At 37.6% G+C, this 27,330-nt stretch overlaps 1 long non-coding RNA gene across 1 annotated transcript; it reads left to right on the top strand.

Moving 5' to 3' along the window:
• The first annotated feature begins 926 nt into the window (after positions 1-926).
• Positions 927-22,663, top strand: LOC104658869. Its single transcript, XR_747501.2, has 4 exons — positions 927-1,384; positions 1,809-1,858; positions 2,698-2,838; positions 22,354-22,663. It is a non-coding gene; the product is annotated as an uncharacterized LOC104658869 (long non-coding RNA).
• The last annotated feature ends 4,667 nt before the right edge of the window (positions 22,664-27,330 follow it).

Here is a 27,330-nt window from a genome sequence, read left to right as displayed (position 1 = left end):
TTTAAAAATGCAGTATTCATTAATGAATTCAGTCCATCAACAATATTTCTTCACTGTTATAGATTTCCTTGATTTTACCAAGGTCATAGATGCTTGGAAAAAATATTCACCAGAAAAAGATTTCTTTTTAATAGTAGTTACTTGAAAAGAATATAAAGTTCTTCATTTTTCTCAAATGATAGAACACTTTCCATAAAGGTTCTCCTGAAATAATGAAGACTGCTAAATCCACATCTTTTCTGATTTTCTTCAGCTACATTAAATATCAATCTCTTTAGAGAAGTTTATTAGATGTGGGTGGAAAATCCTATTTACAATTTACATATTCCAGGTATAAGGATAAGATAAGAAAGGCACAATAACTTCTATAGCGTACATGGGAAGGCTTATCTTTTTCAGAGGTCATTACTGTAAATAGAATCATTGAAAATTGCAAGACATTAATTTGTGGAGTGAATATACAGAGAGAGCTGATATATTGAAGCAGTACACACAGGAATATTCCACTTTAGCCTCACTTCGCCTCTAGGTAAGAGAATGTTCTATTTGAAACTTATATTTAGAATTGAATAAGCAGTTTTAGACAAAGCAATGCTTTGAATAATAGCAGAAGTAATATTATGAGCTACATTATTCGGTACCTGTTATGTGCCAGGCCCTGTGCTCAGTACTTCACACATATGCTTTCTTGTCTTATTTTCTTATTTTTTAATTTTATTTTTAGAAACAGGGTCCTGCTCTGTTATCCAGGCTAGAATGTAGTGGTATGATCATTCACACCACTTTGACCTCCTGGGCTCGAGTGATCCTCCTGCCTTAACCTCCTGAGTTGGTAGGACTACAGGGGCCTAACCCTGTACCTGAGTAGTTTTTCATTTTTTTGTAGAGATGAGGTCTAACTATATTGCCCAGGCTGGTCTGAAACTCCTGGCCTCAAGTCTTGGCCTCCTGGCCTCCTGCACTGACACCCTAAAGTGCCAGGATTACAGACATGAGCTATCATGCCCAGCCCATATATGCTTTCATGTAATCTTAACCACCACCCAGTATAGTAGAACTTATTTAAATTTTATAGCCAGAGAAACAGAAACTCAGAAAGCTTAAATTATTTTCCCAAGACCATAGTAAGTACCAGAGCTAGAAGTTGAACTCAGAATAGATGTCTCCGAAGTCTTTTCTTATTTCAGTATAGTAAATGATAATGGTTTATTTATTTAACAGCTGCTAAGCTCTTTGGAAGCTATTAGTATAGGAAAAAAGACAATGTTATCAATAGAGAACATATGTACGTGATTTTGGTGAGTGGAGATGATGAAGAAGATGGAGGTGATGAGTGCATGCAAGATGTGTGAAACACCGTCTTTGCCGAATTAAGCCTGGCAAGGTGTTAATGTTTACACTTTTATACCCAATGCTAAACCTTAAGTTTTGGTGTGCTAGTAATTTCTAATATAAAGAGTTAAATAACTAAAATATTAAGTTTAATTCAGAAGTGTTAACACAAGTACATGCAGCTTATTTGTAGAACAATGATAGATTTCACCTACACAACATATTTGAATATAAGTCATTCACAGAATACAGTTTAAATACAAGTGAAGATATATTCTGAGAATTTTTTAAACTTATAGTAAATAAAAATACATCTAAAAATTTATGAGAGAACAAATATAGGTTGTAGAATTGTAAAGAGGGATTTTCAATTTGGAAAATTTTCTTTTATGCAAATATCTCACTCCATCTGGGCTTCTATAACAAAATACCATAAACTGGATAGCTTTCAAACAACAGAAATTTATTTTTCACAGTTCTTATGCTGGGACCTCCAAGATTAAGGCACTGGCAGATTTGGTATCTGGTAAGCATTCTTATATTCAGAATCTGCGATGGCTCTACATTCTGGTCCATAGAAGGTGCCCACTGTGGTGTCCTAAAATTAGAAAAAAGGTAAACCAGTTCCCTTGGGCTTCTTTTATAAGGGCGCTAGTTGCAGTCATGAAGACTCCAACCTCATCACCTAATCACCTTGCCAAAGGCACCACCTACTAACACTATCACCTTGGGGTTAGATTTTCAATGTATGAATTTTAGGGGACACAAGCATTCAGATAGCACAGCAGCAAAGAAAATATCATTTATAAGCCCACGTGCAGCGGCTCATGCCTGTAATCCCAGCACTTTGGGATGCGGAGGCGGGTGGATCACGAGGTCAGGAAATCCAGACCATCCTGGCTAACACGGTGAAACCCTATCTCTACTTTAAAAAAATACAAAAAATTAGCCGGGCGTGGTGGCAGATGCCTGTAGTCTCAGCTACTCGGGAGGCTGAGGCAGGAGAATGGCGTGAACCCGGGAGGCGGAGCTTGCAGTGAGCTGAGATCCGGCCACTGCACTCCAGCCTGGGCGATAGAGCCAGACTCCGTCTCAAGAAATAAATAAATAAATAAATAAATAAATAAATAAATAAATAAATAAAATAAATAAATAAACAAAAGTAATTTATTCAGCCATACAGTATATTAATAGCCAGAATTACCCAGAGAGAATGTAAGAGACATGTGAGTTTTATCACATAGTGTTTTGTCTGAAATTTGAAGTAACATTAATTGTTTTTGGAGGAAACGGAGCAATGATATAACAAAAAACAAAGGAGGAAAAGGGTTTGAGTCTATCTTTAACACAAATAATACGTTTCAGCCCCAACATTATGGTTGCTCAGCTTCTTCAGAAAGCCACTCATGGAGAAGTGCAAACCACAGTTAGAAAGTTGAGAGATTTCAATGAGAAGCGCAGGACCTTTAAGTCACATGGTTACCTTCAGAATGCACTCACCAATTGGTGGGCGAATTATGTCCTCCCGTTTTCTCTTTTTAAACTATATTGCAACCAAAAGATGTTTTTATGAAGGGGCTGGTTGAATAATTAGGCAAGAGGTTATAAGACAAAGATATGTAGATGAGTCACATCCTAGATGTATTTGCTGTAGGTTTATAAACTTTTTTTTTTTTTTGGTATATGGTATTGCTAGTGACGCAATCATGGCTCACGATAGCCTCCAATTCCTGGGCTCGAGCAATCCTCCTGCCTCAGCCTCCCAAGTAGCTAGGACTACAGGTTTCCACTGCCACACCCTACTAAGTTTTATTTCATTTTTTTTTATAGATGGGGTCTTGCTATGTTGCCCAGGTTGGTCCTAAACTCCTGGCCTCAAGCAATCCTTCTGCCTCAGCATCCTGAGTTGCTAGAATTACAGGTATGAACCACCACACCTGAATGTAAACCTACATTTTATCAGTTCATTCCTAGGACATCAGGATCTGAGAATCAAACACTCAACAAAATGAATTATAAAGTAGAATACTAATTGTTTGATTTACATTGGTTACATTTGGTTACACAGAATTTACATTTTGTGCCTCTGTCACAGAATACTGTTGTCTGACTAATGAATCCTGGGAAATTGAAGTATTAATTTTAAAAATTTTCTGACACAATATGAAAAAGAAAAAAACAGTAAATATATGATGGGATCCTTTTCCCAGTAAGTAGAAAATCTTTGTAGTTATTATTGCCTCATAAAATGTATCTATTTTGTGATTAGTAAACCCCATGAAAATAGTGATTCTCCTTGAAAATTCTTGATTCTCCTTGAAAATTCTATTCTTATAATCTACATTTTTTGGATCCATTATCCTCATGCTAAATAATTTAAAATATAAATGAGCGATTTTATTCTTTGTTTATAGATTTTTAGACTTCATCTTCTTGGGGCTAAATCCTATGCATCTTTTATTAGACTCTGAGTAGATATAGAAAAATCATGTCTCACGCCTGTAATCCCAGCACTTTGGGAGGCCGAGGTGGGCGGATCACCTGAGGTTGGGAGTTTGAGACCAGCCTGACCAACATGGAGAAATCCGGTCTCCACTTAAAAAAAAAAAAAAAAAAAATTAGCCGGGCGTGGTGGTGCGTGGCTATAATCCCAGCTGTTCAGAAGGCTGAGGCAGGAGAATCACTTATACCCGGGAGGCGGAGGTTGCGGTGAGCCGAGATTGTGCCATTGTACTTCAGACTGGGCAATAAGAGCAAACTTCCATCTCAAAAAAAAAAAAAAAAAAAAAAAAAAAAGAAAAAGAAAAACCATGTCTCGTTAGAAACACATTTTGTTTTATTTATTTTTTCTTTTTTTATTTTTATTATACTTTAAGTTCTAGGGTACATGTGCATAACGTGCAGGTTTGTTACATATGTATACTTGTGCCATGTTGGTGTGCTGCACCCATCAACTCGTAAGCACCCATCAAGTCATCATTTATATCATGTATAACTCCCAATGCCATCCCTCCCCTCTCCCCCTCCCCATGATAGGCCCCAGTGTGTGATGTTCCCCTTCCCGAGTCCAAGTTTCCTCATTGTTCAGTTCCTACCTATGAGTGAGAACATGCGGTGTTTGGTTTTCTCTTCTTGTGATAGTTTGCTAAGAATGATGGTTTCCAGCTGCATCCATGTCCCTACAAAGGATGCAAACTCATCCTTTTTTATGGCTGCATAGTATTCCAGTGTATATGTGCCACATTTTCTTAATCCAGTCTGTCACAGATGGACATTTGGGTTGATTCCAAGTCTTTGCTATTGTGAATAGTGCCGCAATAAACATACGTGTGCATGTGTCTTTGTAGTAGAACAATTTATAATCCTTTGGGTATATACCCAGTAGTGGGATGGCTGGATCATATGGTACATCTAGTTCTAGATCCTTGAGGAATTGCCATGCTGTTTTCCATAATGGTTGAACTAGTTTACAATCCCACCAACAGTGTAAAAGTGTTCCTATTTCTCCACATCCTCTCCAACACCTGTTGTTTCCTGACTTTTTAATGATTGCCATTCTAACTGGTGTGAGATGGTATCTCATTGTGGTTTTGATATGCATTTCTCTGATGGCGAGTGATGATGAGCATTTTTTCATGTGTCTGTTGGCTGTATGAATGTCTTCTTTTGAGAAATGTCTGTTCATATCCTTTGCCCACTTTTTGATGGGGTTGTTTGTTTTTTTCTTGTATATTTGTTTAAACACATTTTAAATGAAGTACTTCTGCCTATGAGTACTCCCACTTATTTTACAGTAATTCTGACTTGCTTCTGCTTCAAAAGATGACGATTGTTTGCTCTTACCCTCTAAATCTGAAAACATGTCATCTGAGGTTTACAGCATCTCATATATTTACTGCTATTGAAAGATATTTGAAAACCAACTGAATTATTACATTTTCGTTTGGATATTTGACACTGAATACACATTGTCTCAGAGTTCAATTCTTAAGATAAGTTCTCATAGAAACCAAACAAAAAATAATTAGGAAAGAAGGAAAGCAAACTATTGCATATTTCTTTTAAAATTTTTTAAATTCTTATGGATACATAGTTGTGCATACGTTTATGAGTTACACGATATATTTTGATACAGGCATGCAATGCACAATAATCGCAATCAGGATAAATGGGATATCCATAACCTCAAGCATTTATCCTTTGAGTTTCTAACAATCAGATTATAAATTTTTAGCCATTTTAAATGTACAATTTTTAAAAAAAATCAGTCGCCCAGTAGTGCTAGCAAATACTGGGTCTTATTCTTTCCAACTATTTCTTGGTATCTATTAATCATCTCCACTTCCTCCCCACTCCCACCCTCACTATTCCTCCCAGCCTCTGGTATGGCAACCGTCCCTCTACTTTCTATATCCATGAATTCAATTGTTTTAATTTTTAGCTCCCAAAGATAAATGAGAACATGCAATGTTTGTCTTTCTGTGCTTGGCTTAGTTCACTTAACATACTGATATCCAGTTCCATTTGTGTTGTTGCAAATGACTGGATCTCATTCTTTTTTTATGGCTAACTAGTACTCTATTGTGTATATGTACCACATTTTCTTTATCCATTCATATGTTGATGGACACTTAGGTTTCTTCCAAATCTTGGCTATTAATATCGCTGCCCTAAATATGAGAGTGCAAATACCTCTTCAATATTATGATTTCCTTTCTTTTGGGTATGTAGTTAGGAATGGGATAGCTGGATCCTATAGTAGCTCTATTTTTCCTTTTCTGAGGAAGCTCCAAACTGTTCACCGTGGTTATACTAATTTAAATTCTCAACAAAAGTGTACAAGGATTCCCCTTTCTTCATTTCATCACCAGCATTTGTTATTGCCTGTCTCTTGGATAAAAGTCATTGAAACTGAAGTGAGATTATATCTCATTGTAATTTTGATTTTCATTTCTCTGATGATCAGTGACATTGAGCATCTTTTCCTATACCTGTTTGTCATTTGATGTCTTCTTTTCAGAAACGTCTATTCAGATCTTTTGCCAATTTTAAATCAGATTATTAGATATTTCCCAATAGAGTTGTTTGAGCTTATAATATATTCTGGTTATTAATCCCTTGTCAGATGGATAGTTTGCAAATATTTTCTGCTGTTCTGTGGGTAGTCTCTTCACTTTGTTGATTGTTTCTTTGCTGTGAGGAAGCTTTTTAATTTGAAGTTATCCCATTTGTTCACTTGCCTGTGAACAATTTGTTATCCCATAATTTGAAGTTATCCCATTTGTTCAATTGCTTTGATTGCCTGTGCTTGTGGGGTACTACTCAAGAAATCTTTACCCACTCCGATGTTCTGAAGAGAGTACTCACTTTTTTTCTTGTAGCAGTTTCATAGTTCATAGTCTTAGGTTTAAGTATTTAATCCACTTTAATTTGATTTTTGTATTTTGCGATAGCTAGGAGGTCTAGGGTCATTCTTCTGCATATGGATGTTTAATTTTCCCATTTATTGAAGGGACTATCCTTTCCCCTGTGTATGTTCTTGGCACCTTTGTCAAAAATAAGTTCAGTGTAAATGTATGGATTTATTTCTGGGTTCTCTATTCTGTTTCACTGGTCTATACATCATAGACCATTGACCAGTTATGCAGGTATCATGCCATTTTTGTCACTATATCTCTGTAGTATAATTTGAAGACAGGTAATGTGATTCCTCCAGCTTTGCTCTTTTTGGTCAGGATAACTTTGGCTATTATGGGTCTTTTGTGGTCCCATGTAAATTTTAGGATTATTATTTCTGTTTCATTGTAAAGATCTCTTTTTCAGTTAATTCCTAGGTATTTTATTTTATGTATATAATATTTATTGCCATATAGTTCTTTCCTATCTTTCTTCTAGTGAAGGTGATTTTCTCTGGTGGTATGATTTAATTTCTTGCTTTTAATTTTTTGTGTATCTGCTAAATGTTTTTTGATTTGAGGTTACCATGAGGCTTGCAAATACTATCTTATAATCCGTTATTTTAAGCTGATGATAACACTGATTCAATAAACAAATGAACAAACAAGCAAAAAGAAACCTAATAAAAACTACACCTTAACTTGTCTCTCCACTTCTTAACTTTTCGTGAAGAATGACGGTGGTATTTTGATGGGAATTGCATTGAATTTGTGGATCGCTCTGGGCAGTATGGTCATTTTCACAATATTGATTCTACCCATCCATGAGCATGAAATGTGTTTTCATTTGTTGGTATCATCTATGATTTCTTTCAGCAGTGTTTTGTAGTTTTCCTTGTAGAAGTCTTTCATGTCTTTGGTTAGGTGTATTCCTAAGTATTTTATTTTTATTTTGCAGCTATTGTGAAAGGGGTTGAATTCTTGATTTGATTCTCAGCTTGGCTGCTGTTGGTGTATAGCAGAGCTTACTGATTTGTGCACATTAATTTTGTACCCTAAAACTTCGCTGAGTTCATTTACCAGTTCTAGGAACTTTTTGAATGAGTCTTTAGGGTTTTAGGGTTTTCTAAGTATGTGATCATATCATCAGCAAACAGTGACAGTTTGACTTCTTCTTTACCAAGCTGGATGCCCTTTATCTCTTTCTCTCGTCCAGCTAGGACTTCCAGTATTATGTTGAATAGAAGAGGTGAAAGTGGGCATCCGTGCCTCATTCTAGTTCTCAAGGGGAATGCTTTAAACTTTTCCCAATTCAGTAGAATGTTGGCAGTGGGTTTGTCATAAATGTCTTTTATTACCTTAACGTGTGTCCCTTCAATTAGCCCTAACAATGCTAATTGTTCTGAGGGTTTTAATCAAAAGGGATGCTGAATTTTGTCAAATGCTTTTTCTACATCTATTAAGATGATCATGTGATTTTTTAATTTTAATTCTGTTCATGTGGTGTATCACATTTATTGACTTATGTATATTAAACCACCCCTGCATCCCTGGTATGAAACCCACTTGATCACGGTGGATTATTTTTTGATATGCTGTTGGATTTGGTTTGCTAGTATTTTGTTGAGGATTTTTGCGTCTATATTCATCAGGGATATTGGTCTTCAGTTTTCTTTTTTTGTCATGTCTTTTCCTGGTTTTGGTATCTGGGGGATACTGGCTTCACAGAAAGGTTTAGGGAGGATTCCCTCTTTCTTTATCTTTTGGAATGGTGTCAATAAAATTGGTACCAACTGTTCTTTGAGTGTCTGATAAAACTCAGTTGTCTATCTAGTCCTGGACTTTGTTGTTGTTGTTGTTGTTGTTGGCAATTTTTAAAATTACCATTTAAGTCTCACTGCTTGTTATCAGTCTGTTTGGATATTCTATATCTTCCTGGTTTAATCTAGGAGGGTTGCATATTACCAGAAATTTATCCATCTCATCTAGGTTTTCTAGTTTATGTATATACAGGTGTTCACAGTAGCCTTAAATAATCTTTTGTATTTCTGTGGTATCAGTTGTAATACCTCCCATTTCATTTCTAATTGAGTTTATTTGGATCTTCTCTCTTCTTTTCTTGGTAAATCTCGCTAATGGTCTACAAATTTTATTTACCTTTTCAAATAATCATTTTTAAAATTTACCTTTTGTATTTTTTTGTTTCAATTTTAATTAGTTCTGTTCTGATCTTTGTTATTTCTTTTCTTCTGTTGGGTTTGGGTTTGGATTGTTTCTGTTTCTCCAGTTTTGTGATGTGTGACCTTAGATTGTCTATTTGTGCTTTTTCAGACTTTTTGATACAGGCATTTAATGCTATAAGCTTTCCTCTTAGCACCATTTTTGCTGTATTCCAGAGATTTTGATAGATAATGTCACTATTAATGTTCAGTTCAAAGAGTTTTTAAATTTTTGTCTTTATTTTATTGCTTACCCAATGATTATGCAGGAGCAGGTTATTTAATTTCCATGTATTTGCATGGTTCTGAGGGTTCTTTTTGGAGCTGATTTCCAGTTTTATTTCACTGTTGTTTGTACTTGACTTAATTTTGATTTTCTTAAATTTACTGAGACTTGCTTTGTGGACTATGATATGGTCTATTTTGGTAAATGATCCATGTGCTGATGAATAGAATGTATATTCTACAGCTGTTGTGTGGAATGTTCTGTAAATATCTGTTAAGTCCATTTGTTGTAAAGTATACTTTAAGTCCATTGTTTGCTTGTTGACCGTCTGTCTTGATGACTTCTTTAGTGCTGTCAGTGGAGCATTGAAATCCCCCACCATTATTGTGTTATCTCATTTCTTTTTGTAAAATTTTTTATTTAATTTTTTTTTCTTACTATACTTTAAGTTCTAGGGTACATGTGCACAACGTGCAGGTTTGTTACATAGGTATACGTGTGCCATGTTGGTTGGCTGCACCCATCAACTCATCATTTACATTAGGTATTTCTCCTAATGCTATCCCTTCCCCAGTCCCCCACCCCTCGACAAGCCCTGGTGTGTGATGCTCCCCACCCTGTGTCCAAGTGTTTTCATTGTTCAATTTCCACCTATGAGAGAGAACATGTGGTCTTTGGTTTTCTGTCCTTGTGATAGTTTGCTCAGAATGATGGTTTCCAGCTTTATCCATGTCCTGCAAAGGATATGAATCATCCTTTTTTATGGCTGCATAGTATTTCATGGTGTATATGTGCCACATTTTCTTAATCCAGTCTATCATTGACAGATGTTAGGATTGGTTCCAAGTCTTTGCTGTTGTGAATAGTGTCGCAATAAACATACATGTGCATGTGTCTTTATAGTAGCATGATTTATAATCCTTTGGGTGTACACCCAGTAATGGAATGGCTGGATCAAATGGTATTTCTAGTTCTAGATTCTTGAGGAATTGCCACACTGTCTTCCACAATGGTTGAACTAATTTACAGTCCCACCTACAGTGTAAAAGTGCTCCTATTTCTCCATATCCTCTCCAGCATCTGTTGTTTCCTGGCATTTAAATGATGACCATTCTAACTGGCGTGAGTTGGTATCTCATTGTGGTTTTGATTTTCATTTCTCTGATGACCAGTGATGATGAGCAATTTTTCATGTGTCTGTTGGCTGCATAAATGTCTTCTATTGAGACGTGTCTGTTCATATTCCTTGCCCAATTTTTGATGGGGTTGTTTTTTTCCTCGTGAATTTAAGTTCTTTGTCGATTCTGGATATTAGCCTTTGCTCAGATGGGTAGATTGCAAAAATTTTCTCCTATTCTGTAAGTTTCCTGTTCACTCTGATGGTAGTTTCTTTTGCTGTGCAGAAGCTCTTTAGTTTCATTAGATCCCATTTGTCTATTTTGGCTTTTGTTGCCATTGCTTTTGTTGTTTTAGTCATGAAGTCCTTGTTCATGCCTATGTCCTGAATGGTATTGCCTAGGTTTTCTTCTAGGGTTTTTATGGTTTTAGGTCTAACATTTAAGTCTTTCATCCATCTTGAATTAATTTTTGTATAAGTTGTAAGGAAGGGATCCAGTTTCAGCTTTCTACATATGGCTAGGCAGTTTTCCCAGCACCATTTATTCAATAGGGAATCCTTTCCTCATTTCTTGTTTTTGTCAGGTTTGTCAAAGATCAGATGGTTGTAGATGTGCAGTGTTATTTCTGAGGCTTCTGTTCTGTTCCATTGGTCTACACATCTGTTTTGGTACCAGTACCATGCTGTTTTGGTTACTGTAGACTTGTAGTATAGTTTGAAGTCAGGTAGCGTGATGCCTCCAGCTTTGTTCTTTTTGCATAGAATTGTCTTGGCAATGTGGGCTCTTTTTTGGTTCCATGTCGATTTTAAAGTAGTTTTTTTTTTTTTTTTTTCCAAATCTGTGAAGAAAGTCATTGGTAGCTTGATGGGGATGACACTGAATCTTGGGCAGTATGGCCATTTTCATGACATTGATTCTTCTTATTCATGAGCATGGAAACTTCTTCCATTTGTTTGTGTCCTCTTTTATTTCATTGAGCAGTGGTTGGTAGTTCCCCTTGAAAAGGTCCTTCAAATCCTTTGCAAGTTGGATTCCTAGGTATTTTATTCTCTTTGCAGCAATTGCAAATGGGAGTTCACTCATGTGAATTTGATTCTGTCATTATGATGTTAACTGGTTATTTTGACAATTAATTGTTGCATGTTTCTTCATAGTATCATTAGTCTTTACAATTTGGCATGTTTTTGTGGTGGCTGCTACCAGTTGTTCCTTTCCCTGTTTAGTGCTTTCTTCAGGAGCTCTTGTAAGGCAGGCCTGGTGGTGACAAAATCTCTCAGGATTTGCTTGTTTATAAAGGATTTTATTTCTCCTTCACTTTTGAAATCTAGTTTGGCTGGATCTGAAATTCTGGGTTGAAAATTCTTTTCTTTAAGAATGTTGAATATTGGCCCCCAGTTTCTTCTGGCTTGTAGAGTTTCTGCTGAGATATCCGCTGTTAGTCTGATGGGCTTTCCTTTGTGGGTAACCCGACTTTTCTCTCTGGCTGCCCTTAACATTTTTTCCTTCATTTCAACTTTGGTGAATCTGACAATTACATGTCTTGGGATTGCTCTTCTCAAGGAGTATCTTTGTAGTCTCTGTATTTCCTGAATTTGAATGTTGGCTTGCCTTGCTAGATTGGGGAAGTTCTCCTGGATAACATCCTGAAGAGTGCTTTCCAACTTGGTTCCATTCTCCTCATCACTTTCAGGTACACCAGTCAAACGCACATTTGGTCTTTTCACGTAGTTCCACATTTCTTGGAGGCTTTGTTCATTTCTTTTTACTCTTTTTTCTCTAAACTTATCTTCTTGCTTTATTTCATTAATTTGATCTTCAATGAGTAATATCCTTTCTTCCACTTGATCAAATTGGCTATTGAAGCTTGTGTGTGCGTCACAAAGTTCTTGTCCCCTGGTTTTCATCTCCATCAGGTCATTTAAGATCTTCTCTACACTGTTTATTCTACTTAGCCATTCGTCTAACCTTTTTTCAAGGTTTTTAGCTTCCTTGCAATGGGTTAGAACATGCTCCTTTAGCTCGGAGAAGTTTATTACCGACCTTCTGAAGCCTACTTCTGTGAACTCATCAAAATCATTCTCCTTCCAGCTTTGTTCTGTTGCTGGCGAGGAGCTGTGACCCTTTGGAGGAGAAGAGGTGCTCTGGTTTTTAGAATTTTCAGCTTTTCTGCTCTGCTTTCTCTCCATCTTTTTGGTTTTATTTATCTTTGTTCTTTGATGTTGGTGACCTACAGATGGAGTTTTGGTGTGGATTTCCTTTTTGTTGATGTTGATGCTATTCCTTTCTGTTTCTCAGTTTTCCTTCTAACAGTCAGGTCCCTCAACTGCAGGTCTGTTGGAGTTTGCTGGAGGTCCACTCCAGACCCTGTTTGCCTGGGTACCAGCAATAGAGGCTGCAGAACAGCAAATATTGCAGAACAGCAAATATTGCCTCCCGATCCTTCCTCTGGAAACTTCGTCCTAGAGGAGCACCCACCTGTATGAGGTGTCTGTTGGCCCCTACTGGTAGATGTCTCCCAGTTAGGCTACTTGGGGGTCAGGGACCCACTTGAGGAGGCAGTCTGTCCATTCTCAGAGCTCAAACGCCATGCTGGGAGAACCACTGCTCTCTTCAGAGCTGTCAGACAGGTACGTTTAAGTCTGCAGAAGTTTCTGCTGCTTTTTAAAGCTATCCCCTACCCACAGTGATGGAGTCTATAGAGGCAGTAGGCCTTGATGAGCCGCAGTGGGGTCCACCCAGTTTGAATTTCCTGGCTACTTTGTTTACCTACTCAAACCTCAGCAATGGCAGATGTCTCTGCCCCCACCAGGCTGCAACCTTGCAGATCGATCTCAGATTGCTGTGTTAGCAGTGAGCAAGGCTCCATGGGCATGGGACTCACTGAGCCAGGCACAGAAGAGAATCTCCTTGTCTCTCGGTTGCTAAGACCATGGGAAAAGCGCAGTATTTGGGCAGTAGTGTCCCATTTTTCCAGGTACAGTCTGTCACGGTTTCCCTTGGCTAGGAAAGATAAATCCCTTGACCCCTTGCACTTCCTGGGTGAGGTGATGCCCTACCCTGCTTTGGCTCACCCTCTGTGGGCTGCACCCACTGTCCAACCGGTCCCAATGAGATGAACCAGGTAACTCAGTTGAAAATGCAGAAATCACCCATCTTCTGTGTCAGTCATGCTGGGAGCTTCTGACTGGAGCTGTTCCTATTTAAACATCTTGGAACGGAATCTGCTATCTCATTTCTTATGTCTAGAAGTAACTGTTTTACGTTGAAAGCTCCAAAGTTAGCTCCATATGTATTTAGAATTGTGATATTTTTCTGTTGGACTAGTCCTTTTGTCATTATGTAACATCCCTCTTTGTCTTTCTTAACAGCTGTTGCTTTAAAGTTTGTCTGATATAAGAAAGCTACTCCTGCTCACTTTTGGTGTCCATTTGCATGGAATATCTTTTTCTACCCATTTACTTTAAGTTTTTGTGAGTACTTATGTGTTAGGTGAGTTTCCTGAAGACAGCAAACACCTGGTTTGTGAATTCTTATCCATTCTGCCATTCTGTATCTTTCAGGTGCAGCATTTAGGACATTTACATTCAATGTTAGTATTGAAATATGAGGTATTATTCTATTCATTGTGCTCTTTGTCGTGTGAATACTTTGTTTTCTTTTCATTATGTTATTGTTATAAAGGTCCTGTGAGATTTATGCTTTAAGGATGTTCTATTTTGGTGCATTTTGAGAATTTATTTCAAGATTTAGATCTCCTTTTAGCAGTTCTTGTAGGGCTGGCTTGGTAGTGGTGAATTCTCTCAGCATTTATTTGTTTGGGAAAGACTGTATTTTTCCTTCATTTATGAAGCCTAGTTTGGTTGGATATAAAATTTTTGGCTGATAATTATTTTGTTTAAGGAGGCTAAAAATAGGACCTCAGTCCCTTTTCTGCTGACAAATCTGCTGTCAATCTGATAGGTTTTCCTTTATAGGTTACCTGATGCTTTTGCCTCACAACTCTTAAGATTCTTTACTTTGTCTTGACTTTAGATAACCTTTTGATCATGTACCTAGGCAATGATCCTTTTGTGATGACTTTAGGTGTTTTTTGAGCTTTTTGTATTTGGATGTCTAGATCTCTAGCAAGGCTGGGGCAGTTTTCCTCAATTATTCCATCAAATATGTTTTCTAAAATTTTAGATTTCACTTCTTCCTCAAGAACAACAATTATTCTTAGATTTGGATGTTTAAAATGGTCACAAACTTCTTGTAGGCTTTATTAATTTTTTAAAAATTCTTTTTTTCTTTGTCTTTGATGGATTGGGTTAATTCCAAAGCCTTGTCTTCACACTCTGAAGTTCTTTCTTCTGCTTGTTCAATTCTGTTGCTGAGACTTTCCAGTGAATTTTGCATTTCCATGTGTCCTTAATTTCCAGAAGTTGTGATTCTTTTTTATTTATGCTATGTATTTTACTGAAGAATTTTCCTTTCATATCCTGTATTATATTTTTGATTTCTTTAAATTGGACTCATCTTTCTCTGGTGCCTCCTTGATTAGCTTAATTATCAACCTTCTGAATTCTTTTTATGGCAATTCAGATATTTTGCCTTGGTTTGGATCCATTGCTGGTGAGCTGGTGTGATCTTTTGGTGGTGTTGAAGAATCTTGTTTTCTCAAATTACCAGAATCATTTTTCTGGTTTCTTCTCATTTGGGTAGACTATGTCAGAGGGAAGATCTGGCATTCAAGAGCTGCTGTTCAGATTCTTTTGTATCACAGGGTGCTCCCTTGATGTGGTGTTCTCCTCCTTCCTGTAGCAATGGGGATTTTTCAGAGCTAAACAGTAGCGATTATTTTTGCTTTTCTCAGTCTAGCCACACAGCAGAGCTACCAGACTCTGGGCTGGTGGTGTTGGGGAGTGTCTGCAAAGAGTCCTGCAGTGTGATCCATCTTCAGGTCTTGCAGCCATGGATACCAGCACCTGCTCTGGCGAAAGTAGCAAGAGAGTGAAATGGGCTCTGTGAGGGTCCTTGGTTGTATATTTGTTTACTGTGCTGGTTTTGTATTGGTTGGCCTTCAGCCAGGATGTGGTGCTTTCAAGAGTGCATCAACTGCAGTCCCATAGGGAGGATGCAGACTTGCCCTAAGGACACCTGATTAAGTATTCAGGTTTCTCAGGTGGTGGGCAGGGTCATAGAGCTCCCAAAGTATTATGACATTTGTTTTGGATACCAGGGAGGACAGAGAAAGACCATCAAGTGGGGGCAGGGATAGGTGTGTCTGAGTTCAGCCTGTCATTGGGCTGGGCTTGCTTAGGCTGCTATGGGGGATGGGGGTGTGGTTCCCAGTCCAATGGAGTTATATTCTCAGGGGGATTATGGTTGCCTCTGCTGAGTCATACAGGTCCCCAGGGAAGTGAGGGAAAGCCAGCAACCACAGGCCCCATCTCACTCCCATGCAGCCTGCAATCCTAAAAGTTGATCTCCCTCCCACCATACTTCCCCAATAGCACCAAATTTATTTCCAGGCAGCCAGTGACAAGGGCTGAAAACTTGCCCAAGAATATGAACCTCTCTGTTGAGAAAACAAGCAGACTCACAGTTTTTCAGTGTCTCAGGGAGCCTGCAGGGGTGATCCAGTTCCTTTAAAGGGTTTGTGGATTCTCTCAGCTTTCCTGGTATGTTTCTGCAATAGTTCTCAGCACAAAAATTTACAGTGTGAGTCTCTACATGATACTCTGTCCAAGTGGGAGCTGCAAGCTAGTTCTTACTCCTTTCTACCATCTTAATCTGTTATAGTTATTTTTGATTGGTTCATCATTTAATCTTTCTACTTAAGAATAATTTATGCATCACAGTGTTAAAACATCCTGTGTTTTTTCCTGTGTACTTACTATTACCAGTGAGGTTTGTAGCTTCAGATGATTTATTATTCCTCATTAATGTCCTTTTTTTTTTCTGATTGAAATATTCTCTTTAGCATTTTATGTAAGACAGGTCTGGTGTTAAGTTTTTCAGCTTTTGTTTGTATGGAAAAGTCTTCATTTCTCCTTTATGTTTGAAGGATATTTTTACAGAACATACTATTCTAGGGTAACAGGTTTTTTTTGATTGTTGTTTTCCTTTAGCATTTTAAATATGTGGTACCACTCTCTCCTGGCCTATAAGGTTTCCACTGAAAAGTCTGCTGCTAGATGTATTAGAGCTCCATTGTATGGCATTTTTTTTCTTTTGTTGCTTTAAGGATTCTTTCCTTAACCTTGGTCTTTGGGGGTTTGATTATTAAATGCCTTGACATAGACTTCTTTGGGTTAAATCTGCTTGATGTTCTGTAACCTTCTTGTGCATGGATATTGATGTCTTTCTCTAGGTTTGGCAAGTTCTCTGTTATAAACCCATTGAATAAATGTTCTACTTTTATCTCTTTCTTTACCTTCCCTTTAAGGCCAATAATTCTTAAATTTGCCCTTTCGAGGCTATTTTTTAAGAGCTTGTAGACATGCTTCTTTCCTCCTAATTCTGTTTTTCTTTTGTCTCCTCTGACTGTATTTTCAAATAGCCTCTCTTCAAGCCCACTAAGTCTTTCTTCTGCTTGATTAATTCTGCTATTAAAAGACTCTGATGCATTCTTCAGTGTGTCATTTGCATTTTCCAATTCCAGAATTTCTGCTTGATTCTGTTTTTTTTTTTTTTTTTTTTTTTGACAGGACTTTCCTCTGTCACCCAGACTGGAATGCAGTAGTATGATCTCAGCTCATCGCAACCTCCACCTGCCAAGCTCAAGCCACCTTCCTACTTCAACCTCCTGAGTAGCTGGGACTATACGTGCATACCACAATGCTTAGCTGATTTTTTTTTTTTTTTTTTTTGGTAGAGGTGGGGTTTTGCTATGTTGCCGTTCCTGGTCTTGAACTCCTGGGCTCAAGTGATTTGCCTGTCTCAGCCTCCCAAATCTTTTGAGACAGGGTCTCATTCTGTTGCCCAGGCTGGAGTGCAGTGGCATGATCTTGGCTCACTGCAACCTCTGCCTCATGGGTTCAAGCAATTCTCCCACCTCAACCTCCTGAATAGCTGAATAGCTACAGCTGTCCACCACCATGCCTGGCTAATTTTTGTATTTTTTGGTACAGATGTGTTTCACCATGTTGGCCAGGCTGGTCTTGAACTCTTGACATCAAGTGATCTGCCTGCCTTGACCTCCCAAAGTCCTACCACTGTAACTACCACCTTGCTACCACTTTTGTTTGCAAAAGACCCTGGGGCTGTACAATCCGTAGGTGGTAAAGCCAGACAAACTTGTCTTTCTCCCTTTAGAGTGGTGAGCTCCCCAGGCTCCAGGTGGGTCCAGAAATGCTATCTAGAAGCTAAGGAGTAGAGTAAAAAGACCTTTAAAATCTACTTAGTGTTCTGTGGTACTACTGCTGAGCTGGCTTTCAAACCATGTAACAAGTCCTTCTCACTATTCCCTTCCCTTTTCCTAGGCAAGGGAGCCTCACCCTATGGCCACCACCACCACAGGCTCATGGAGAGTACTGTCAGGCTTCCACCAATGTTCACTTAAAGTCCAAGGGTTCTTCAGTCAGCTTGTGGTGAATGTTGTCAAGCCTGGGATTCACTCTTCCAGGCTCCCCTCTGGCCCAGGGCAGGTCCAGAAATGCTGTCCAAGTGCAAAGGCTTATAATCAGGAACCTCAAGAGCCTGCCTGGTTTTCTACCCTATTGTGTCCAACCTGATACCTAAGGTACAAAACGAAGTCCTCTTTACTTTTCCCTCTGTTTTTCTCAAGCAGATGGGGCATCTCTCCACAGCCACCACAGCTGGAAGTGTGCTGTGCCTCACCTGAAACCAGCAAGTTTCTGTCTCACCCAAGGCTAATGGCATACTACCTGGGTACTATTGCTGATGATTCAAGGTCCAAGGGCTCTTTAGTAAGCAAGTGATGAGTCCTGCCATGACTGGGTTCTTCTCTTCAAGGCAGCATGTTAACTTCTGTCCCAGGGTATGTCTAGAAATGTTGTCCAGGAGCCAAGGCAAGGAATGGGGCTTCATGACTCTGACCAGTGCCCTATTTTATTGTAATTGAACTGGTATCCAAGTTGTAAGTTAAAGTTCACTTTACCCTTCCTTTTTCTCAAGTGGAAGGAAGGGGTCTCTTTTGGAGCTGTGAGCTGTGCAGCCTGGGGTTGGGGGAGGGCAAACACTCTAAACACCCTCTTAACTGCCCTGGCTGGTGTCTCAGTGGTTCTTGGGCCTCCCAGTACAATGACTTTGAGCCCAGCTCAAAGCACTAGGACTCATCTAGGAATTGTAGTCCTCAAAGCACTAGGTCTTATCTAGGAATTGTAGTCTTCGTGGCCTAGACTGCCTTTCAAGTTTATGTGGGGCCCCAGAGCACTTCAGTCCCAAGTGGCAAGGCTTGCTGAAACTCAAGTTCCAACTGCTAAGATAGGCAATTTCCCTGTGTCTCGCTGATCCAAATGTTCCCTCCATGGGCAAGCATTAGCTAAGTACAGCAAGATTCTGCTTTCCACTGTGATAGAGCAGCATCAAGTTCAATGCAAAGTCTCACAATCATTACACTCTGCCTTCCCAGCATACAGATTCTGTGTGCCATGCAGCCACTGCTTGGAGGTAGGAAAGGAGTGGCAATGGCAATTCAAAACTGTTTTTATCTGCCCTTTTCAGTACCTATTTCAGTAAAATGAAGTTAACTAAAGGTACTGTGATTGCTCACCTGATTTTTGGTTCTCATAAAGTATACATATTTTTGTGTAGATGGTTGTTAAATTTGGTGTTCCTGTAAGGTGTAGTGGGAACAGGTCCTCTGCCCCCATCTGGAGAATAACCTACCTTATCTTTCTTGGTGGATAATTCTCATTAAAAATACCTTGTCCTGAATGTTTTCTGTTTATTTTAGTAACTGTCAACTATATGACAATGAACAAATGTATAGAAAAGTGAACAATAGAGAATGATAAATCTATTTGGTCATTGTATAGTGTGTGGGAATTTAGATTTACTAAAAGGCTTTCTACCCAAAAGAGCTATGCCCAGGGTTATTGGATCCAAAGTTTAACATTATGCACTCTATTGATACAAACATTTTGACTGAACTTTCAGAGGCAAAATTTGGGCTGCCTTAGTGAGAGTGAAGAGGAGGTTTCATGTAAAGCATATGCCTACTTTTCTAAGTGTTGCCCAGCTGCTAACGAATAAGGTTTAGTCCTAGTGTCTGACCTATTTTCTCCTTCCATTACTTGCAGATGATTTTTTCCTTTATGGGCTGGTTAAAAGCAAAAATAATAATCACAGGATAGACAAAGTTATAGCATACTAGCAAATTATCTCTGATTTGTTTAGCCTAGCAAAAGGTTTTTTTTCCACTCATGCCATCTGTCTAATGTAGATTGGTAGGAGGTCTGCTGTCATAGTCGCTAAGGGATTCAGGCCGATGAAGACCTCATGTCAACACCTGCCCTATGCTTGCTGTGTCAGAAGGAGAGGATGATAGTAAATCATGCATTGTCTCTTAAGCTTCTATTCAGCAGTAAACTTATTATTTCTACTCATATACCATTAATGATAGCAAGTCATATTGTCATACTTTACTTCAGAGGAGACGTGAACACGCAGCCCTACCATTTACCTTGAAATAGAGGAGCTGGAAATATCTGGTAAATAACTATAATGGACACTACCTCAATCATCCACCAAGAAGAAAAGATGTCTTATTTTCAAACAAAAAGAAATGTTACCACAAGATTTCTGTACACATTAGTTGTTAGATAATGTCTTTACTGATTTTTTTCATTAGTGCTTCAGGTTTCTTACAAAATCTGTCATCTTTCATGACAGCATCATTATTCTATATGTGGCTCTAGTCTCCAGAGAGCAGCAGGAAATACTATTTGTGATAAGGTTACATACACGGATATAGTCCCTGACTCAAGAAACTCTAGTCATAATCTTTAGCGTAATTTAGCTTTCCAGTTTCTGTGTAACTGGGGGACACCTATTCAAATATTTTAAGCATATGCTAGGCCTTTTGTCATGAGATATAATTTGTTTTTCAATTGTTACGGTAGCAAATTTGTCATTTGTCTGGACTTCAATGGCTGCTGCAGTTTTATCCTTATTGGCATCCCAAGAGGAGTGGAAGATAGATAAGCTGCAGGAATCAAGATTTATATATTATCTAAGAAACTGGAGTGGGAGGAAGATATAAAAACATGAACTATTTCTCTGTTTTTTATCTATCACTTCCCCATTATCTCTTTTATATTGAGAACTAGGATCATTTTTCTAGTGACAGGACTACTTTGTAGACATTACATCCTAAACTTTCATTAAGGACAATATTATAATAGTCAGGATAAACTGGGCTATGCTGTGCTAACAAGTAAACTCCAAAGTTCTAGTGATTTAATTCAGTAAAGATTTATTTCTTTTTCATATCACAGTCTAATTCAAATGGTTCCCTTTGGCCACTCTTAAGGAGTCTGGCTAAAACTCCCAGCTAAAAATCTACATGTGATTTTTTTTTTCATGCCAAACAATAGGCAGTCACAAAAGCTGCCCTCCCCATGTCAGTCTTGGTGTGGCAAATACAATCTTTGAAGGAGGTTTCAGTCGAGGACTCTGGCTCCCTGGCTGACTTTGCTCCTATGCATATCATCATTCCTAGATCAGATGCCTCCATTTGGAAGCTTCTTTATAGGAGGCCTTCAGCTGAGGCCTTCCTCAGGTGCCTCTGCTGAGACCTCCTTATTAAAGAGCTGAAGAATCAAACTTGAAGAAACGTTGCTCCACTGTAACTCAATATTCAGCACTTTTGCACTCCCAGCCCTTTCCCCTTTCCTTTCCCCTTGCTCCAGGGTCCATAAAATCCCAAGAGCCTTTTTTGGAAGCTCCTTCAGGATTGAGCTGAATACCATATCTATGCTACTCCTGCTAATTCTTGACTGGTGCTGGTCCATGGAAAAAAATTGATCAGGAGGAGTCAGCATTTTCTTCAGGTTAGCCTCTTGCTTATGCTATCCCTGTAAGTGATTAAAGGTTTCACTGTTATTTTCATTTTTGCTTCTTGCCTAATTGGCTACTCTGACACCTGGCAGCTTAGCTCTGTCTAGGTCAGCTCAGCTCCTTATAATTCTACAAGGAATAACTCAGGAATCCAAGATGTTTCCATCTTAAAGTTACACTGTCTGGAGCATGTGTGTCCAGCATCATTGTGAAACAGAAAGAGAGACAGTAGGGAACTGTGCAAATAAATTAATGTCCAAGCCTAGATGTGGTGTGTAGCACATTCATTCATATTTCACTGCTCAGAACTCAGTTACATGTTTCCAACCCAATGGCAAGGCAGGTTGGAAAAGTAGTCTTCTTGTTTATATAGGAAGAGTAAAGAGATTTTTTGTGAATGTTGAGCCAATTTCTGTCTGTAACGCCAACTTCTGTTGGGTAAATATGTGTGTTGTGGGAGGTAAGTTTTGCACAAGTTTTTCAGACTAGTGGGAGATATAATTACAGATGAAAGGCAGGTCTGATGCCCAGGCATTGTACTAAGCATGAGGAATGATTTAGAGAGGTGAAATAAAGACTGAAGATTTAGTGACATTGAATGACACATCTTAGGTGACAATGGTATTACCTTTCCTAGTCTAGAAAAAGCTTCTGGATGTTCTTGAGAACTCTTCTCCACCCACCAATACTTCTAAATTTAATTCCTCTGCACCAGCTGCACAATCCTGCATTTACAATTCAGTTTAGACTATTGAACTCTCTACTTACCATCCCCTCTATAAAACGAAAGGTTTAAATTAGTGATTTTCTTCCCCTACCAGCCTGCAAGGAGCAGTTGGTCATTTCATGGACACTCAAGGAATGTCTGACCTACCTCACAGTGATCTGTCCATAGTGAGCATTTAATGCATGTAAGTATAGTCCTAACTCATCTTCATCATCATGAAATTCTAGAAGTTTCAGGTCAACAAAACAATGACTCACAGGTTTTTAAGAAACAGTGTCAGCATATGTTCTTGAATTCCAAATTATACAACTTTGTGCTTGTCAAATTACAGGTACAGTTATGAAACATCTAGAAGTCATCCATTCTTTTATAGACTTCCTCTCCTGACATGTCTACTTGCTATGAAACAGCTGTTTAGTCATGTTGCCAAGAAGAAAAGAAGACAGAATGCTTCTAGATAAAGAAGTACTATTCCTATGTCAACTTTCTATGCAAAGTGTAGACTGTGGACCAGCAGCATGTGCATTGCCTGGCAGTTTGTTGGAAATGCAGAATCTGAAGATCTTCCCTAGACCTACTAAACAGACTTCACTTTAACAATATATCTGGGCAAGTCATATAGTCATTAAAATTTGAGAAGTATGATCTGGCATAGATATTACTTCATAATAAATGTTTAATGTTTCAGTTACTATTGCTGCATAGCTTGAAGGAGACAGTATATACACCTTACCTCTTCATGGGAGGATTGTCAAAGTCTCATTGTAAGAAGAACATGGTACCAGAGATATTGTTGTAGCCACCTTTGGAAAATACAATTGACACACTTAATATTTAAAACTATTGCCTTTACTCCTTTATTGTGCAGATGTAAGCTAGTGATTAGTTCCAGGTTAAAGGTACTTTTTGGCATGCTTAATAACCGTCTTTACTTTACAGGAGGAGGTAGAGTACCAGGTGGGTTTTCCAAAAGGCGTGCTGAAAATTATTAGTAGTTTGATAAAGATTCTGATGAATTCTTAAGGCTAAATGCAGTGCTAAATTTTTCCTTGTCATCTTCTTTGATCTTCTCAGTGAAAAATTATCTCATCTTCCTCCAAAGCCCGTTAGAATGTTGCCTATTTTAAAAACTGAGTTCTTCATATCATAAAATAATATTGTGTCTAAAGAGTTTCTGGCATATGCTGCATACTCAATGATTGCAGGTATTTTCACGAAAGCTATTTGTATATATTTCTTACCTCCTTCTCCTTTCTTTTCCTGGTGAACTGCAATTCCTTTAGAAGCCAATTCTGAAATCCTAGGCAGAGCAGTCATATTTTTCTTTCAGTTTCATACTAATTTAAACCCCAAAACCAGTGTTTATGCACAGACTTATATTCCATTACCTGGCATTTCTAAAGAATGACTTTTTTAATCTTAATTTTTTTCAGTGGAAACTTTTTCTAAATGTGTGATATGCACCTATAATGCTAAGCATAAGCAGATGCTCATAAACTAGGGGTTCTTTTTTCTTCCACATTTTGTGGTGTTTATAGCCTTGCTGCCGCCAGGGGGTCTGTACCAAGTGGCGTTTGCTCCTTTCTCAGAGAAAATTACATAATAGATTTCATAAAAATTCCATCTATCATCAGAGAATATGATCTATGAGGGAAAGCCTCAGAGAATCTCTTATGAAGAAGTGAATACATTTGCTTATTTTTGATTTTGAATGAGTATGATACAACAAAATAATAATAAATTATAAAATACAATTAAATTATATTTAATAATATTTATTAAATAAAACTATTATTATCATGCCAGTTTTATGGTTTGAATATCACCTTTGCATGCATTTTCTAACTTGTTTTTGTAAACTTCACTGTAAGGTACAGTAACTCATAGTAAAAATAATACGTGATCAATATAATGTTTTTAATAAAATAAGGAGTTGTTCTAAAATTTTGTTTATTTATTTATTTATTTTTGAGACAGAGTCTGGCTCTATCGTCCAGGCTGGAGTGCGGTGACATGATCTCGGCTCATGGCAACCTCTACCTCTCAGGTTCCAGTGATTCTCCTGTGTCAGCCCCCTGAGTAGTTGGGATTACAGGCATGCACAACAATGCCCAGCTATTTTTTTTTTTACATATATATTTTTAGCAGAGACAGGGTTTCACCATGCTTGCCAGGCTGGTCTTGAACTCCTGACATCAACTGGTCCACCTGCCTCAACCTCCCAAAGTGCTGGGATTACAGGCTTGAGCCATTGTATCCGGCCCTGAAATTTTAAAATATGACTTACATTCCTACCACACAGAGATACCAATTTTAGTATATTTTCTTGCATTAATTTTTTTCTAGTCACAGATTTTATTTTATACATGATATGATCACACTGAATATATAATTTTGATTGGAGATTTAAATATATCTATTTTGTATTAGAAGTATACATCTTCTCAAGAATAATGTACCATTATTTATTTAACTATCACCCTTCTGTTGAACCATTTTATTTGTTTCCAAAATTTTGCGACCCTAACAAAACATGCCTGTACTTCTTTTTCCATAATTATGTTTTTTATTTATTTAGAAACATTTCTTGGTAATAGAGTTGGTAGTAATCCTAGGCTAAAGATACGAATATTTGAGGGGATGAGGGAGTTCACTAATATATATTACAAAACTGGAACATATATTTAAGATTAGGAGTATGAGATATGTTCCAAATAACAGGGTTAGTAATTGGATAAAAGCAAACTACAACTCTAAGATATTAAAATTTGTCCTGGTAGCTCTCTGAACTTTTGATTGCTTACTTTCTTGTGCTCATTTATGTTCTAAATGTTCGAGATTCTGGAACAAGTGATTTCCGGGAAAGAAAGATGCTGTTTTATAAAACACACCACGCTATACTTTTGCATTTTGGCCTCTTTTAAGCAACTCAATAGAAGACTTTTTAATTTCAAGGAGAAACACAATTTTTATCTTTGTTTCCTTTATTAATGAGATTAACTTTTTCTGTTACTGCAAGACTTCTTTAATAAACTGTTTTTTTCTAAACACAGCTAGAATGCAACAAAAATACATTAGAGAATTACCTTTGAGATATCATAATTTACGTGAAATTATTTTGAAAAGTGTTTGTTCATGTCTTTTGCCCACTTTTTGATGGTTTTTTTCTTATATATTTGTTTAAGTTTCTTATAGATACTGTAATTAAATTTAATTATGAAGTAGAAAAAGCAGTGTAAGTTATATCTAGATTTTTAGACTTTGCTGCTGTTGTGTCACCCCTTTTGATTAAACCTGTTTGAAAAATCATTTATCTCTCATTTTACAATGTCTGTTAATAGAAGCCTGGCTCCTTTCTCTCCACTTACGTTACTTGCCCGTTCTAACAGGGCACATAGTGCTGTAGATGTAGATGAAATGGCATAATCCTCAACTGCCCTCGTCATCTCCTACTTCAACTTCTTCCATCCATTCAAATCCTTTAGTCTGTTTCTCAGAGCACAAAAGATTTTGGATGTTCAGATTCAGGCACTTACTGAATTTTTCTGCATTGTAAAGGCTGGAGGAGAAACGGTATTTTTTTCTCTTGGAAGCTAGGAACAATTTTTGCTCCGACATCACGTGAAACTGAAAAAGTGGAGGTGGGAGTGGAAGAGATTTTTGCCCAGTGTGCTTCTTCCCTGGCCCAGACTGTGTTTGTATACAAGCGGACCTCTGAGGATATACATTTGCCTAACATCACTTTCTCCAACTTAGGACAACATTGGGCTTCCTGGAAGCTCAGTTCTCCTTACAGGGCAGGCCCAGACTCCCTATTTCCAGAGAAATTTCAGGGATATTGCTCAATTGTCAACAGAAGCAAGGGAAACCGAAGCATCTGATAATTTTTGTCTTTATGGTAATAGATTTAGCTAGGAAAGTCAGGTTGGATAAATTTTGAAGGCTGGTCAGCCTTATATTTCATTGCTTATCTAAGCAACTTAACTTCTTTTGTTTTTAAATTTAACTTTTATTTTAAGTTCAGGGATACATGTGCATCTAGTTACTTAACTAATGCACACACTCTGCCTTATCAGCCCTAACCTGATGTCACAATGTAGCTTCAACGTATTACTCTCAGATTTAGATCTTCATCCCATTCTTCTTCCCTGAGCCCTTAGTTTATACCCACGACTACTTAGAGATGTGTAGATGCCACATAGAAGTCTTAAATATCCTTGAACTCTATGTTCCAACAGCAAACTCTTTGGATTTGCTTTTTAGCCACAATCCTCAAACCTGTTCTTTTCTCTTGAATATCAATTTCAATAAACTGTGCTAACATCAACCCAGTCTCCTATAATATTCTAGATTCTTTTTCTTCATTCACTCCTATTTGCTTCTAAACTAATTGTTGTTTATTAAAATTATCAGTTCTACCTTTCAGCAGTGCCTAAGTCTATCCAGACATTGATTTGGTTCAAACCTCACCATTTTAAAGGTAATTTTTCTCAATGGCCTTTAAATACCTTGTGTGCCATTTCCCAAATGTCATGTTTTTATATCTCTAAGACTCTTTGCACATAAAGATGAATAATTCTAAATGCTCTTCTTCTTCTTTAACTGTTTCACTCTGGATTACCAATCCTTCTTTTTTCTAAACCATTATATGTATACTTTTCTTACAACTTCTATTTATAATGTATTATAATTGGTATTATTTAACTGTTTCACTCTTGGTATTGTTTAACTGTTTAATTCTCCAAGTGTGAGTTTCTAAATGTAGAGACTAGCTTATTACACACATACACAATTATTTGTGTGTATGTGTGTATAAGTAAATATGGAAGTGTAGCAGTAATATACAATGTATATATTAAATTAACAAATAGTGATGTGGTTCAGAGATGAAACACCGCCCAAACTGTGATCTTAAAACAAGAGCAACAATAGAAAAACAGTGAATTCTTCATTTGTATTTTGTTGGGCTAAACATGGGAACAATAATACCGTCTATCTCCTCTTATGTTCTTTAAGAGATGTTTGAAAATCTTGTGACAATTGAGTAAGGTCAAATAGACAAGTTTCTTTGTTAGAGTGAGTCACTATAAATGATCTCTTTGGTCTCTCAGTTGCCAGGGATAAAGCAATATAAGGTACCAACTTTTTCTCTGTTTTTCTATAAAGAACAATAAAATATAAGCTCAGAATGAAGTCTTCAAAAATAACTTTTTTTTTTTTTTTTTTTTTTTTTATAAAGCCGGCTTATGAACTACCCCTGCTCTAAACAGGCTATCCTATCCAGCAAGGTCACTTAATCCTGTGAACA

This window comes from Rhinopithecus roxellana, chromosome 2 (genome assembly GCF_007565055.1).
Source record: "Rhinopithecus roxellana isolate Shanxi Qingling chromosome 2, ASM756505v1, whole genome shotgun sequence".
NCBI classification, from domain to species: domain Eukaryota; kingdom Metazoa; phylum Chordata; class Mammalia; order Primates; family Cercopithecidae; genus Rhinopithecus; species Rhinopithecus roxellana.
This window is presented reverse-complemented; position numbering and strand designations above follow the sequence as displayed.